Source organism: Emys orbicularis, chromosome 4 (genome assembly GCF_028017835.1).
Source record: "Emys orbicularis isolate rEmyOrb1 chromosome 4, rEmyOrb1.hap1, whole genome shotgun sequence".
Lineage (NCBI taxonomy): Eukaryota > Metazoa > Chordata > Testudines > Emydidae > Emys > Emys orbicularis.
The window spans coordinates 922,931-938,215 of NC_088686.1; positions in this window are offsets into that span (position 1 = coordinate 922,931).

Sequence of the window (15,285 nt, forward strand, 5' to 3'; positions counted from 1 at the left end):
GCAAGCTGACGATCCCGGCGACCGTCGGGGGAAGAATTACCCAGGCGTTGATTGACTCAGGCTGTGGACAGACATTGGTCCGAAAGGAACTGGTACCGCCGAGCGATACCCATCTGGGATGGGTCTATTTACAATGTATCCACGGGGACGTCCGACCCTACCCCAGTGCCCGGGTGTCCCTGACTATCGGGGGGGTCACCCGGAATCTGGTGGTTGGCGTCGCTCCACACCTCGCATACCCCGTGATCCTGGGTCGCGACTGGCCGGCCTTCGAGGAGGTCCTTCGTCCCACGCCGGCCCTGGAGGCCGATAGGTTGGGGCCCTCCCCTGAGAACCCCGAGCAGGACTCAGCGCCCGAGGCGAACGACACGGACGAGGCGGGGCCGCAGCCGGAGCCTACCCCTCAGCCCCGCTTCGACACCGACTTCTGTCGGGACCAACGGGAAGATCCGACCCTTCGCAGTTGTTACGAACAGCTCGCGGCTGTGGACGGGAGTATCACGGACCCCCAGCAAGCTAATCGGTGGCCCCATTTCGAGCTGCGCCGAGACCGGCTCTACCGCGTGGACCGTGATCCCCGTACCCGGGAACCGCAGACCCAGCTGATGGTGCCTCTGTGCCACCGGCGGGCCGTAATGAAGTTAGCCCATGATGTGCCGGCCGCCGGACACCTGGGCCAGGAGAAGACCCTGGCTCGGATCCTGACGCGCTTCTTCTGGCCGGGAATCTATCCAGAGGTGAAGAAGTATTGCGCCTCCTGCCCCGACTGTCAGTTGGTTGCTCCGCCCGGGATACCCAAGGCGCCCCTGGTCCCCATGCCGTTGATGGAGACCCCCTTTGAACGGGTCGCTATGGACCTCGTGGGCCCGCTCCCGAAAAGCGCCGCGGGATTCAAATACGTTTTGGTGCTGGTGGACTATGCCTCCCGGTTTCCGGAGGCCATTCCCCTGCGGAGTATCACCGCCCGGACCATCGCGGGGGAACTCGTGAAGATCTTTGCTCGGGTGGGACTGCCTAGGGAGATTCTAACCGACCAGGGCACGAACTTCACGTCCCGACTGTTACGACAGGTCTGTACCATCTTAGGCATCAAACAACTCCGCACCTCCGTCTACCACCCGCAGACGGATGGGCTAGTAGAGCGGTTTAACCGCACTCTAAAAGGGATGTTGCGGAAGTTCCCAGCAGAGGACCTTCGCCACTGGGACCAGTTCCTGCCACCCCTGTTGTTAGCCGTCGGCGAAGTTCCGCAATCTTCGACGAAGTTCTCCCCGTTTGAACTACTATATGGACGCAGGCCACGGGGTCTCTTGGACTTGATGCGCGAAACCTGGGAAGAGTCGGCCTCCCCCGCCCAAGGCCTCTTACAGTACGTTCTCCAGCTACAGGGGTACCTGACCCAGGCCGGAGCCCTGGCGCGCGAGAATTTGAGGGCGGCTCAGGAGCGCCAGGAGCGGAATTATAACAAGGGTGCCCAAGACCGAGAATTTCAACCCGGGGACCGAGTCCTCCTCCTCTTACCGTCTAGTGAATCGAAGTTGTTAGCCCGCTGGCAAGGGCCGTACGACGTTGTGCGCAAGGTGGGACCCGTCACCTATGAGGTACAGCAGCCGGGTAAACGCAAGGAGGCCCAACGGTACCATGTGAACCTGCTGAAGCGGTGGCATGACCGGGAGGGCCTCTTAATCAACCCGTACCCCCCCGAGCCGGAACTGGGACCCCGTGTGCCCGAAACAGATAGCGACTCGCTACCCCTGCTAGGCGACTCGCTTACCGAGGAGCAACTCAAACAGGCCAACTGCCTCCTGCAGGCCTTCAAAAAAACCTTTACTGCAGTACCAGGTTACACCTCCCTGGTCAAGCACTCGATCCTGACCGAGCCTGGGAAGGTGATTCGGGAGACGACCCGACCCCTGCCATATAGAGTGCGTGAAGAGGTTGAGGAAGAGGTAAGGGCCATGCTTGCTCTGGGCGTCATTGAGCCGTCCCAGAGCGAGTGGCGCAGCCCGGTGGTCCTGGTGCCCAAGCCAGATGGCACCCGACGTTTCTGTATCGACTTTCGGAGAGTAAACGCCGTTTCCCGCTTCGACGCCTACCCGATGCCCCGCGTAGACGAGTTACTGGGCCGCCTGGGGGAGGCCCAGTTTATTACCACCCTCGACCTCAGCAAGGGCTATTGGCAAATCCCCCTCGACGAAGCTTCAAAGGAGAAAACCGCCTTTGCCACCCCGACTGGCCTATACCAGTTTACGCGGATGCCGTTCGGTCTCCATGGAGCCCCTGCCACCTTCCAGAGACTGATGGACCATCTCCTACAGCCCCATCAGGAGTATGCGGCAGCCTACCTCGACGACGTAGTCATTTATAGTCGCCGCTGGGAAGACCATCTGCCCCGGGTCGCAACAGTCATGAGGTCCCTACGACAAGCGGGCCTGACCGCCAACCCCAAGAAGTGCCGTATAGCCTGGAAGGAAACCACATACCTCGGCTATACGGTTGGGGGCGGCTGCGTCAAACCCCTCGTGGGGAAGGTCCAGGCCCTTCTGGACTGCCCCACCCCAACGACCAAACGGCACGTTCGACAATTCTTGGGCCTCGCTGGCTACTACCGACGGTTTGTTCCTCAGTTCGCCTCCATAGCGGCGCCCTTAACGGGGCTCCTGACTAAAGACCGGCCCCGGCAGGTACAGTGGACCCCAGAGTGTGAGGCTGCATTCCGGACGCTTCAGAAGTGCCTCTGCCAGGAGCCGGTTCTATACAGCCCGGACTTTAATCGCCCGTTCATCCTGCAGACCGACGCCTCCGAGGTAGGGCTGGGAGCAGTCTTATCCCAAGAGGTGGACGGAAGGGACCACCCCGTGCTATATCTCAGCAGGAAGCTGTTCCCCCGGGAGAGGAATTACGCGGTTGTGGAAAAAGAAGCCCTTGCTGTGAAATGGGCCTGCGATGCTCTCCGCTTCTACCTCCTCGGGGCCCCGTTCACTCTGGTCACGGACCATGCCCCCCTCCGGTGGTTGATGCGGATGAAAGACAACAACGCGCGCATCATGCGTTGGTACCTGGCCTTGCAGCCCTATGCGTTTACCATACAGCATCGGGCTGGCAAGGACCATGCGAACGCGGACTTCCTGTCGCGCCTAGGGGAATTGGACGGACCTGGCCCCGGTATGCGGGAGCCAGTCTTGAGGGGGGGGGGGGTGTAGCGAGTCGGTGTGGCTCCCCTCCTGTCCTGAAGAGGGAGCCCCGGCGCAAACACCCAAGTGGGCGGAGCCACCGCCACCTGTCCCCGCCCCCCGGAAGTCAAGGGGCGGGACAGGAAGTATAAAGGCCAGCAGCCAGAGCTCAGTCAGGGGCCGGCCACCGCAGGGAGCAGACGTGCGGTCGGGAGCTCCCCGCCAGGATACCTCGGAAGCCCGAGGTGGATGCCCTAGCTGGCCGGAGCTGCCCCGAGCTCACTACGAAGAGGAGCCGCCGGAGCCCGTCCGCTCCCGTCGCTGGGAGGCGCCCGTGGAACTCCCCCACAGCAACCCTGAAGGGGAGGCCCCGCCAGAATCCTTCCCGCCCTGTTGTTATCCGGAGGAACCGCCCGAGGATCAGTGGCCGGATTTCCCTACAGAGCTACCAGACCTGCCGCCAAGCCCCGGCCGAGAGGAGTCCCCACTGATGGACTGGACCGCAGCCGATGCCACAGACGAGGTAGGCCCTGAGGGGGAAAATGGAAGTAGCCCGGGGGTAGCCGACCCCAGTCAGGCTACAGAGGCCTATGAGCCCATGGCAGTGTGTTTCGGTCAGGATACCCCACTGACCGGCAGCGACACTAATCGCTGCTAGGGCCCCGGGCTGGGACACAGTGGAGTGGGTGGGCCTGTGTCCCCCCCTGCCACCCCTACACACGGGTGGCAGGCTTCCCCCTCACCCAACGCAGGTAGGAACCTGAGCCCCTTACCTGCCTAGGCCAATTGCCTGTTTGTGCTCCGCCCTGACCCAGGGCCTGAGCTCCTAAACTACTTACCTGCTCAGCCCCTGCTCCAGAGGCCTGGGCTTATTGACTGCTTGTGCTCAGCCCCTGCTGCAGAGGGCCTGAGCTAAATTAACTATTGGTGCTCCGCCCTGACCCAGGGCCAGAGCTAAGGGACTACTGGTCTGCTCAGCCCCTGCTACAGAGGGCCTGAGCTTATTGACTGCTTGTGCTCAGCCCCTGCTCCAGAGGACCTGAGCTAAATTGACTACTTTGTGCTCCGCCCTGCCTCCAAGGGCCAGAGCTTATAGACTGTGTGTGCTCAGCCCCTGCTGAAAAGGGCCTGAGCTTATTGACTGCTTGTGCTCAGCCCCTGCTCCAGAGGGCCTGAGCTAAATTGACTATCTGTGCTCCGCCCTGCCTCCAAGGGCCAGAGCTTATTGACTGCTTGTGCTCAGCCCCTGCTACCGAGGGCCTGAGCTAGATTGACTGTTTGTGCTCCGCCCTGCCTCCAAGGGCCAGAGCTTATTGACGGCTTGTGCTCAGCCCCTGCTACCGAGGGCCTGAGCTAGATTGACTGTTTGTGCTCAGCCCTGCATCCAAGGGCCTGAGCTTAGTGACTGCCTGCCTGCCCAGCCCCTGTTCCAGAGGGCCTGGGTTCTTGACTGTGGTTTCCTCAGCCCCCTGGACCAGAGGGGCTGAGTCCTGAGCTAACGGACTATTTAATTCGTGCAGTAGGGAGTCGGTGTGGCTCCCCTCCTGTCCTGAAGGGTCGAGCCCCGGCGCAAACCCTTTTACAGGCCCATACAGTGCAATTCTTCATTCTGGATTTGTCATTCCACAAGTTGAACTGCTCCTTACTACTGTCCAGGCTTCATGAGCCCTGGGAGCCAGGGGTAGGCTAGAGTAGGTGCGACCGCGCAGTGCTGCCGACGGGGAGAGCAGCCTGAGGCAGAAGCCTCCAGCTCGCATGATATTCCAGGCAGGACTGAATCTCCATGAGACGAAATGTAAAGAAGAGAATGACCTGGAGTCACTCCCATTCGGTGCTCTAAGAGGAGGATAGCCATGTCTGTCCAGGCACCCCTGAGCGACCTCACCGAGGTCTGGCAGCTGCGCAGGGCTGAGCGGGACCCCGGCTGGCAGGAACCAGCGGATGTCTGGAGCTCTGTCCGCCATCCCTGCTCAACTGGCTGCCTGCCTGGGGTTCTGATCATCCAGGCAGGCAGCAGGCTGAGCGGGTCCAGCGGACGGGACCCCAGAAAAAAGGCACAAAATGATTGTCTGCCGTTGCTTTCACAGAAGAAGGGGGGGGGCTGAAGACATGTACCCAAAACCACCCGCGACAATGTTTTTGCCCCATCAGGCATTGGGAGCTTAACCCAGAATTCCAATGGGCAGCGGAGACTGCAGGAACTGTGGGATAGCTACCCACAGTACACCGCTCTGTAAGTCGATGCTAGCCACGGTAGTGAGGACGCACTCCGCCGACTTAATGCACTTAGTGTGGACATACGCAATAGACTGTATAAAATCGACTTCTAAAAAAATCAACTTCTATAAAATCGACCTAATTTCGTAGTGTAGACATTAGACATGAAGGACCCTGCAAACTTTCAAAGTTCTAGGAACAGTCTTGTGAAAGATCTGAGCAGAGTGAAAGCATCTGCTGAGATGTACGTTCCCTGAGACACAGAGTTCTGGAAGGGCCGTGGGAGTTTCCTCTAAATCAGTCCAGTATTTACCCTTCTGCAATGAGCTCTAGAATCTTCCCCATTCGTCCAGCCACCAATACCCAGGGGGACTAGATATAAGTTCCTCTTTGTGCATGTTTGTGCATTTTCCAGCCTCTGTGATGAGAAAAACAGGGTGTCTTTAGCTTTACAAATCAAACACAGAGGTGATGAAAGTCTAGGTTCTGTTTTATTCAGATCCCCAAAGTTTGGGATATGGAAGGGTTTTGCAAAGAAGGCAGCTCTTGACAAATCCCTACTAGTTATGCGTAAACCCTTGTCTCGATATCAGGCACATCTTTACTCCAAAGCTTCCTTGACACCCACATTCGCTATAGGATAGAGAAAGGTCCCCTCCTTTTCCATTGCTTAGCCTAGTTTGAAAAAGAGCCTATGTTTTTGAGACTCGTTACTTGAGAGTAAGTGCTTCCATCTGGTATCACAAAAGGTATCTGTTGATAACCTCTCTGAAGCTGCATCCATCTCTCTCTCTGCAGAAACAGCTTGGCTGGATTATGGATGGAGGAGATGCTCTTCCCAAGGGGTATTTTGCCAGTCAGACTGCAGAGGCAGGTTGCAGGTGGAATGAGATGCTGCCAGTTGCAGATGAGGGTAGGGATTCTGCTATACTCAGAAATCCATTCTTCACATATGACAGGTTTCAGAGTAGCAGCCGTGTTAGTCTGTATCCGCAAAAAGAACAGGAGTACTTGTGGCACCTTAGAGACTAACAAATTTATTAGAGCATAAGCTTTCGTGGGCTACAACCCACTTCTTCGGATGTGACTGCTGAGCTGGAATTGATATGCAAACTAGACACAATCAACACAGGATTAAATAAATAAAGACTGGGAATGGCTGAGCCATTACAAACATTGAATCTATCTCCCCTTGTAAGTATTTTCACACTTGCTTCTTATCAAACTGTCTGTACTGAGCCATCTTGATTATCACTTCAAAAGTTTTTTTTCCTCTTACTTAATTGGCCTCTCAGAGTTGGTAAGACAACTCCCACCTGTTCATGCTCTCTGTATGTGTGTGTATATATATATCTCCTCAATATATGTTTCACTTTATATGCATCTGAAGAAGTGGGTTGTAGCCCACGAAAGCTTATGCTCTAATAAATTTGTTAGTCTCTAAGGTGCCACAAGTACTCCTATTCTTCACATAGCTGCTAATAAAAAGATATTATAACATTTAAACAAACAAGGATCAATGAATAATGACTCACCAAGTCAGCAGAATAATTGTGACTTGTTTGTGTCAAACATCCAATCTTAATTTTAAAATTGCCAGTGATGGGGAATCCACCATGACCCTTGGTAAGGTGTCCCAATAGCTAGTTACCTTCACTGTTCAAAATGTAATCCTTATTTCCAGTCTGAATTTGTCTAGCTTCAACTTCCAGCCATTGGATCATGTTACACCTTTCTTGGCTAGATTGAAGAGCCCATTGCCAAATATTTGTTCCCTATGTAGCTACATGTTATCCAGTCACCTCGTAACCTTCTCTTTGTTAAACTCAGTAGATGGAGCTCCTTGAGTCTAGGACTCTACGGCATGTTTTCTAATCATTTAGTCATTCTCTGGACCTTCTCTGAGCTCTCCCAATTGAGTTGTGGGCACCAGAACTGCTTCCGGCAGAGCTTGCACCAGTGTCAAATACAGAGGTAAAATAATCTCTTGAGCCTCCAGCCCCTGTGATCCATTCATATGCTAACCAAATCGCAATGGACTTGCCTTCATTTAGAAGAGTGGGTTGATATTACCAAGGGATAAGTCTCTGGAAATAGGGAATTATTCCTGTTGTACTATTTGTATATATCTGTTTGAATGTTATTGAAAGTTGGTGGTAGTCAGGTGCCTGTGTAGGCCCGTTTCCGTTGTTGAAAATCTCCCCTGAAAAGTGATGCAAGGAAAGCAGGACTCAAATCTATTTGTCCAAAGCAGCAGAGACAACCCTTGTGAAATGTACAGTGGACATGCCCTCATAAGACACTGCTAATCTCCTGCTCAGAGAGGAGGTCTAGGCCATTACATACATAGGGGTGGCCCTGACCTGGGAAGGGTTGGAAGGACCATGCTAGGGAGTCCTTGGTATTTTTGTCTAGTGGCTCCCTTTGGCTGACCCAGGAACAGCTGGGACAAATTTCAGAGGGAACAATTTACTCCCTTATTTACTGGGAGGAAGGTCTGAAGAAATGGTCTGAAGAAAATAGGATGTAATTCAGTAAGGACAAATGCAAAGTACTGCACTTAGAAAGGAAAATTGAGTTGCACACATACAAAATGGGAAATGACTGCCTAGGAAGGAGTACTGCGGAAAGGGATCTGGGGGTCATAGTGGACCACAAGCTAAATATGAGTCAACAGTGTAACGCTGTTGCAAAAAAAGAGAACATCATTCTGGAATGTATTAGCAGGAGTTTTGTAAGCAAGACACAAAAAGTAATTCTTCTGCTTTGCACTGATTAGGCCTCAACTGGAGTATTGTGTCCAGTTCTGGGTGCCACATTTCAGGAAAGATATGGGCAAATTGAAGAAACTCCAGAGAAGAGCAACACAAATGATTAAAGGTCTAGAAAACATGACCTATGAGGGAAGATTGAAAAAATTGGGTTTGTTTCATCTGGAGAACTGAAGAATGAGGGGGGACAGGACAAGAGTTTTCAAGTACATAAAAGTTTGTTACAAGGAGGAGGGAGGAAAATTGTTGTTCTTAACCTCTGAGGATAGGACAAGAAGCAATGGGCTTAAATTTCAGCAAGGGCGTTTTAGGTTGGACATTAGGAAAAACTTCCTAACTGTCAGGGGGGTTAAACACTGGAATAAATTGCCCAGAGAGGTTGTGGAATCTCCATTATTGGGGATTTTTAAGAGCAGGTTGGACAAACACCTGTCAGGGATGGTCTAGATAATACTTAGTCCTGCCACGAGTGCAGGGGACTGGACTAGATGACCTCTTGAGGACCCTTCCAGTCCTATGATTCTATTATTCTATCCCACAGAGCCACCTCCGCCTCCATCTTCCCCCAGAAATTCTAGACCTTTCTGGGGTAGTTCAGAGATGGGGCCAGGCATCTGCTGTAGATTGTCTGAGCTCTGTTGAAGACAATAACTGTTCCGTTTGATGCCAGTGGTTTCCATCAAAATGGAAAGTTCTATGCACACTGGAGACAGGGCAGAATTTTGTCTAGTCTGGCGCCTCACCATGCCCAGCGGAGGCTGGACCTGTGCAGTGTACAGGGGCTGGAAACCGGCAGCAGGTATTGAGCCCCTGCTGGTTAAAGAAACAGTCCAGTTTCAAACAGACCCCAGACTGTCCGGTATTATTTTGGAAATAGTCATTTTACAATTCTCAGAGTATGATGATGACAAACTGACGGCTCCTAAGGAACTGCTGACTTCCCCATTGGTTACTGAATTCTGAATAAATGATTTACAGCTTTGGAAAGTCAGCGTGATGCTTGAGGACCAAGCACTCTGAGATGCTATTGATTGTGCAGAGACAGCTATGCCTTTGTGCTTGCTGGCTTGTCGTTGAGACACGAATGGAAGAGAACTTTGGCACAACTGAAAACCTGAAAGATTTGAAAAATGTTGGGGTAAAACTAGAAAAAAAACAACTAACTGACACCTGGCCCAGGGAGCAGGAAAAAAGATTGCTCTTCCCCTTGGGCATTGTATTGTCCTCTCTCCCCCAAAGGTAACTCTATGGCTATAAACTTAGTTGCCAATTAGAATTTTTATTAGACCTATGCATTTTTTTAGACCTATTAGACCTGGGGCCGAAAGGGCTAATGTGATTTTGGGATGCATAAATGGGAATCTCAAGTAGAAGGAAGGAGGTTATTTTACTCTGTATTTGGTACTGGTGCTCCTGTTGCTGAAATACAGAGCCCAGTTCTGGGCCCATAATTCATATGGAGAGAAGGAAATAGTCACACTAGAACCGTCGTGTCTCTGCTATTCTATTTTATTTCCACCTATATTTAAAACTGTTTTGATCTACTGCTGTCTCTCCAGTTTGCAGCCATGTGGCAGAGGGTACTGCAGACAGTCCAGTGTCCCACTGAAATTGTCTTTCAGACTCCAGCACTTGTAGTCAACCCTACGTCTGTGTGCAATGTGGAACCTGACACTGCGAGCAGCTCACCTGGTTGAGGGATTTGTTACAGATTCGCAACTCAGAGCGGGTCTGGGGAAAGAACCTCTGGGGTTCATCAGCTTTTCAAGCAAGCTTGGTCCCAGTTTATGGCTTCTCATTAAACTGTGCAAAGTTTGTGGTTCTGGGACTTTAGTTGTGAATGTCGGGTTTGTCTGAAAGCAAACTTCAATGAAAAGACTTCCTTGGGGGGATTGAAATCAAGGGAAACATTTGCATAAACTCCTGTGAAGGGAAAATTACATGTTTTCCACTGCTCTGGTCAATACTCATTTCCTGATCTCTGCAACGATAGATGGAGTATTAGCTAGAATAAAAGTAACAGCGGTTAGCTGGCAGCCCACTGGGCCAGTCCCTGGCAGTGGGGCGGTTTTGTAATCCCTCAGAACCAGTGGAAAGTATTGTGTCTTTTGCATTTTTCTGCCGCAGAAGGAAGGAGAAAAGAAATTCACACACAGAAGGAAAAAGAGGTAAATAGACAAAAGACAAAAAAAAACCCTCTCTTAATTGTGTTGTGAGCCTTCCCTGCTTAATGGGCCCCTTTGTGGTGCCACAGCTGGATGGCTTATCCTGTGCACTTATCCGTAGGCACACAGAGGCTTGTAATCACCAGCAAAGAAGAGCAAAGATTTCTCAGCTTTCCCCTCACTCCAGGGACCCTGCACAAAGGCCATGTGCCTCCTTGGCATTAATTCTCCTCCAAAAATGCTTGTTGCTTGAGCCAGGGCAGCTGTTACCCTGAATGAGTCACTGTTATGATCCTCCTCTTCCCTGCATCATGTGTCTTCATTGGCAACTGTGCAATGAGAGCAAAGTGGTTGTCAAAGGGCTGCCAGACCAGAATGGTCACCTGCTTACACTCAGTCTGCAGAGAAGGAAATGACAGCCCAAGGTGCAGGGCAGTAGGGAATCCGGCCTTCTGTCCTCTTAACGGTGACTAAGGAGGCGATTATTCCTGTGGAAATGAGAGAGATACAGCAATTCTCAGCGCCCATGCCCAATAGCAGGTGCTATGCATTGCTGTGATCTCAGTTAGCCCACCACAGATCTAGACCTAGAACCATGAGCAGTGGAGGAGGAGAAGATAATCACTGGTTTTCCTGGGCTGAGTGTCAGCACTGACACCATAGTGTTCTGAATTTCTGCTCTTCCACTACATTGTATTGGAATCTCAGCTAGACTGTGCTTCAGATTAAACCGTCTCTGGCAGAGAGCTGGGGAAATGAGCCGGAGACTCTCAACATATTAAAAACAGCACTACCAAGGGGCTGCCAGGAGCTCGTCATGAAATGAGATGAAACCCAGGGTCAAGAAGCACACAGAGAACAAATGAAATGAGAAGCAAGAGAAGAACAGGGTTGTAAATTGAAGAGTGGAGGCTAGTTAATGCAGAGCACTGCTGGTGCATCGTGGGCACCCATTCCGGCAGAGAAAGCGCTTTGAAGGGGTTTCTCATGCCATAGTATACAAAAGTCATTCATCTCATTGACAGTTCTGATTTACAAAAATACCACTTGTTTTATAACTTAATTCTGTTTTCCTAAAATATTCAAATTTGGGGAAAAGTTTAGGCTGCCTAATAATTTAGAAGCTGGTTTCCCCTGGCAGACTTAGTGGCATTATGTGCTGAAAGCTCAAAAATTCACCTCCTAAAATAGTACCTGGACAGATTCGCACCATGCATGCCCATGGGTTCTGGAAGAGCTCCGTGTGGCTCAAAAGCTTGTCTTTCTCACCAAGAGAAGTTGGTCCAGTAAAAGCTATTACCTCACCCACTCTGTGCCTCATGGTTCTGGAGCAATTCCTACAACCTATTTACCACCTTCTATAGAAAAGTACAAATAGGTACTAGAGTTTGGGTTTTGAACAGCCAACTGATGTATTAGCAAATATTGCTGCGTTTGCTTTCTGCAAAAAATTATTCAAGCAGCTTTGCTTCATCAAGTGCTCACATGTTATTTGTGTTGATGCTAAAACATTTTCTTACTCATTATATTTAATTAGTGCTAGCTGGAAAAAGTGATTTTTTTCTGTTGAAAATTTTCATTTTTTTGTCAAAAAACATAACAAAATTGAAAGTTCTGAAAGTTTTTGTTGGAAAAGCTTTTTGTTTTCAATTCTTCCTTGACAAGTATATTTTTCCACAGCAGGCAGACATTTTCCACACAAAAAACCCCCCTGTAACACGAGCAGACTCACCCCTGCAGCACCTCCTGCTGGTCTCTCAGGGAATTAGCTCGACCCAGCCTCCGGAGCGCCCTCTGCAGGCCGGTGATCTGCCTTGCTCTCTACTTCTGGGCCCCGTGTCCCTCCCAGGACCCCGGTGCCCCTCGCTCGGGGTGCTGCACCTTGGCAGGACCCACACGCTAGGTCTCCCCTCCCAGGGGAACCCCCACCCGTTAACCCTACCTCGCCTCAGTATCCAGCTACTGTCAGTCACCATCTAGCCCCACGCCCAGGGGCAGACTGCAGTATCAGCCACTCATCACAGGCAAGGTTGGGTTTGGGCCTGCTGCCTTGGCCTATCTCCGGGCTGCCCTCTGCAACCCCCAGTACCTCCTGGCCTAACACTAGGCCGCAGCCTGGGGCTTTCCAGGCTGGAGCTCCCCAGCCTTTCCCCAGCCCTGCTCCACCCAGGTACTCTGCTCTAGGTCCCTGCAGCCAGGCCCTTCTCTCTCTGCACTCAGAGAGAGACTGCTGAGCTTCTGGCCGCCCTGGCCTTTATAGGGCCAGCTGGGCTCTGATTGGGGCGTGGCCCAGCTGTATCCACTTCCCCCAATCAGCCCAGGGTGTTCTCTCTCACCCCCCCCCCATCCTTTCCAAGGGCTGTTTTTAAACCCCTCAGGGCAGGAGCGGGTGACCACCCTGCTACACCCCCACATTTGGTTAAAAAACAAGAACAACAAACAAACAGTTTTCTGTAGAAAACCAGTTTCAATAGAAAATTTCCACTCAGCCTGAGGAATAGAAGATTAGGCTGGGAGGAGACCTAAGGAAGTCATCTAGTCCAACCCCCTGCTCAAAGCAGGATCAGCACCAACTAAACCATCCTAGCCAGGGCTTTGTGAAGCCGGGCCTTAAAAACCTCTAAGGATGGAGATTCCACCACCTCCCTAGGGAACCCATTCCAGTGCTTCACCACCCTCCTAGTGAACTAGAGTTTCCTAATATCCAACCTAGACCTCCCCCACTACAACTTGAGACCATTGCTATTTGTTTTGTCATTTGCCACCACTGAGAACAGTCTAGATCCATCCTCTTTGGAACCCCCCTTCAGGTAGTTGAAAGCAGCTATCAAATCCCCCCTCATTCTTCTCTTCTGCAGACTAAATAATCCCAGTTCCCTCAGCCTCTCCTCATAAGCCATGTGCCCCAGCCCCCTGATCATTTCCGTTGCCCTCCACTGGACTCTCTCCAATTTGTCCACATCCCTTCTGTAGTGGGGGGACCAAAACTGGATGCAATACTCCAGGTGTGGCCTCACAAGTGCCGAATAGAGGGGAATAATCACTTTCCTCGATCTGCTGGCAATGCTCCTACTAATACGGCCCAATATGCCATTGGCCTTCTTGGCAACAAGGGCACACTGCTGACTCATATCCAGCTTCTCGTCCACTGTAATCCCCAGGTCCTTTTCTGCAGAGCTGCTACCTAGCCACTCGGTCCCTAGTCTGTAGCAGTGAATGGGACTCTGCACTTGTTCTTGTTGAACCTCATCAGATTTCTTTTGGCCCAATCCTCCAATTTGTCTAGGTCACTATGGAGTCTATTTCTACCCTCCAGCATATCTACCTCTTCCCCCAGTTTAGTGTTATCTGCGAACTTGCTGAGAGTGCAATTAATCCCATCATCAAGATCATTAATGAAGATATTGAACAAAACCGGCCCCAGGACCGACCCTTGGGGCACTCCGCTTGAAACCAGCTGCCAACTAGATATCGAGCAGTTGATCACTACCCATTGAGCCCGACGATCTAGCTAGCTTTCTATCCACCTTACAGTCCATTCATCCAATCCATACTTTTTTAACTTGCTGGCAAGAATACCGTGGGAGACCGTATCAAAAGCTTTGCTAAAGTCAAGCTATATCACATCCACCACTTTCCCTATAAGGAAGGGACCTCCTGAGGTCCCTTCCAACCCTGATATTCTATGATTCTATGAAATGCGGCCTCTCCAGGAGAGTGCCTCCTTGTGGCTGGGCATGGTGCAGCTGCTCTCTCATGTGCAGCACCCCCTGCCAACGGTTGCTCCAGGCCAGTGACAATCTCCCTTCCCATAACTTGGCCCTCCAGACAGGCCATGATTTAGTCTCCACCCCTTTTGGGATGACAAAGTCCAACCAATAAAAGTCCAGACATCCTTGCAAAAAGGTCCTTGGCCCCAGCGCTGGGCCCCGTGGTCCTCACACCCTCTTTGGCGGGCATGCCAATGCCCTTATCCCCTGCTTCATGCCATTTTCTCAGATGGTGATAGGGGAATTCCTGCCCGCCCACTCCACGGGGCTTTCTAGTGAGCAGGCAAGGTCTGTCTAGCCCTGCCCACCCCTGCCACCTCTCTAGACTTTTTCATACCATAACCTTTTAAACAGACCCTCTGTGGAGATATAGGCCCACATCAGACCTGGGTGAACCATGGTTTTAAATTGAGTTTGGATGTTAGCATGAGCGATAGGCCCAAATCATGTGACCAAAAAGACTAATGTAATCATGAGAAATAAGAGCTGTTTGTGTTTAACTTGTAGTGACCTGTGACATACCAGCATTATCTTATGTAAGATTTGGGCTGAGGTAATAGAACTAAATAAAACATGGTTTGCTGTAAATAATTGGCTGTACAGATTTGTTGAATCCATTTTAAAAAATGCCTCATCTGGCCTTAGGTAAGGCATGATACCAGCAAAGGCATCACCTGTTTATTATAGGGCATAAAAAGGCAAGGTTTTTAGGGGTTTCTTTCTCAGAACTCTGGAGCCATGATGGGAAGGTATCTCCCAATCCCAATCCCATTCCGAATATTTGGCCAATATCTAGGCCAGTATTGTTGCTAGGATACAGTGTGTATAGGCTTATATTTGTCCTTTGGATGTAACCAACACCAAGTGGCCTTTGGACTAATAAAGGAATGCTTGTGTGGAAAATGAGTCTTGGTAAACCTAATACATGTACGAGGAAAATGATTCCCAACCCCCTTTCTTCACCTCTTGAGACTCACCCATCTTGCAGGGTCAGGAGTCACAGGGCGCTCCCTGGGAATCCTCCACCCACCCCCCACCCCGCCCCACAAAAAAAAAAAAATCCCAACTCAGAGTACAAATGTAAATCTCCTTCTGCCCTCCTTGGGCTTGACCTTTCATTCCCTTCTGGTCCCCAACTGGACCCCTCCCAGGGCTCTCTCCCTGGAAGTCCAGATCCTGCTCTATTATC